Source organism: Crocuta crocuta, unplaced genomic scaffold (assembly GCF_008692635.1).
Source record: "Crocuta crocuta isolate KB4526 unplaced genomic scaffold, BGI_CrCroc_1.0 scaffold269, whole genome shotgun sequence".
In the NCBI taxonomy this organism is placed as follows: domain Eukaryota; kingdom Metazoa; phylum Chordata; class Mammalia; order Carnivora; family Hyaenidae; genus Crocuta; species Crocuta crocuta.
In genome coordinates this window covers 285,086-285,995 of record NW_027533257.1, presented here as the reverse complement: position 1 = coordinate 285,995, position 910 = coordinate 285,086, and the positions used below count along the sequence as shown (strand labels likewise).

At 32.7% G+C, this 910-nt stretch overlaps 1 non-coding gene across 1 annotated transcript; it reads right to left on the bottom strand.

The window, feature by feature from the left end:
• Nucleotides 1–236: 236 nt before the first annotated feature.
• On the bottom strand, nt 237–379 carry LOC144217057 (U4 spliceosomal RNA). The gene has a single exon (XR_013330829.1). It is a non-coding gene; the product is annotated as a U4 spliceosomal RNA (small nuclear RNA).
• Between the last annotated feature and the right edge of the window lie 531 nt (nt 380–910).

The following is a 910-nucleotide window of genomic DNA, read 5'->3' as shown; positions in this document are numbered from 1 at the left end:
GAGTGCAAACTCTGATAACAAACTGTATGGATTTGACGGAAGGCTCTACGCTTTACTGTCTGTGCTTTATTTAGTCCCTTTCTCTGTAAAATGGATAATATTACCTAGTTCATAAGGTTGCTTTAAGAATTAAAAGTTTATATGAATATATGTCTGTGCCTATATGCTTGTGTGTAAATATACGTATATAGGTATATATGTTATATATATATGAAGGTATATATATATAATACATTATATATTATATGACATAGAAGTTATTATATGCTTACCATTTTATTGGTTCATGTCATATTATATTCACAATCAACCTTTGTTTTCAATTAGCAATTGCGCCTCGGATAAACCTCATTGGCTGATACTGCCACTGCACAAAGCTCACAAATCAACCTTTGAATTAAATATCATTTTTATCATATCCATTCTATAAATTAGAGAAAATGGTATTATTTCCCAAAGAAGTAATTTGCTGAAGGTCACACAGTGGATCAGTTAGGATACTAACATAAGTAGTCTAGTTTCAAGGATCATACCATCAATTATTATATAATACCTCCTCACTACTTTATAGGTAATTAATAAACACTAGTTGATTAAGTCTATGCTCTGATTTCTGCTGGTTTGACTTATTCATAAGCCTCTTAAATTTATGTTTCTCTTTAGTGGCTGAAAGTGATAGAGTTATCTATCACTCTATGACTAATTACCTCAAATTCTAGTGGCTTAAAGCAATAATAATTGTTTATTATCTCTCTCCATTTTTGTGGGTCAGGAATTTGGAACAGTCTGACCATGCAGATTCTGATTCAGGCCTCTTATTAGACTGCAGTCGCATGTTAACTGGTATGGAAGTTATATGAAGCCTTGACGGGACCTGGAGGATCCACTTCCAAGGATCCAAGTTGATGCT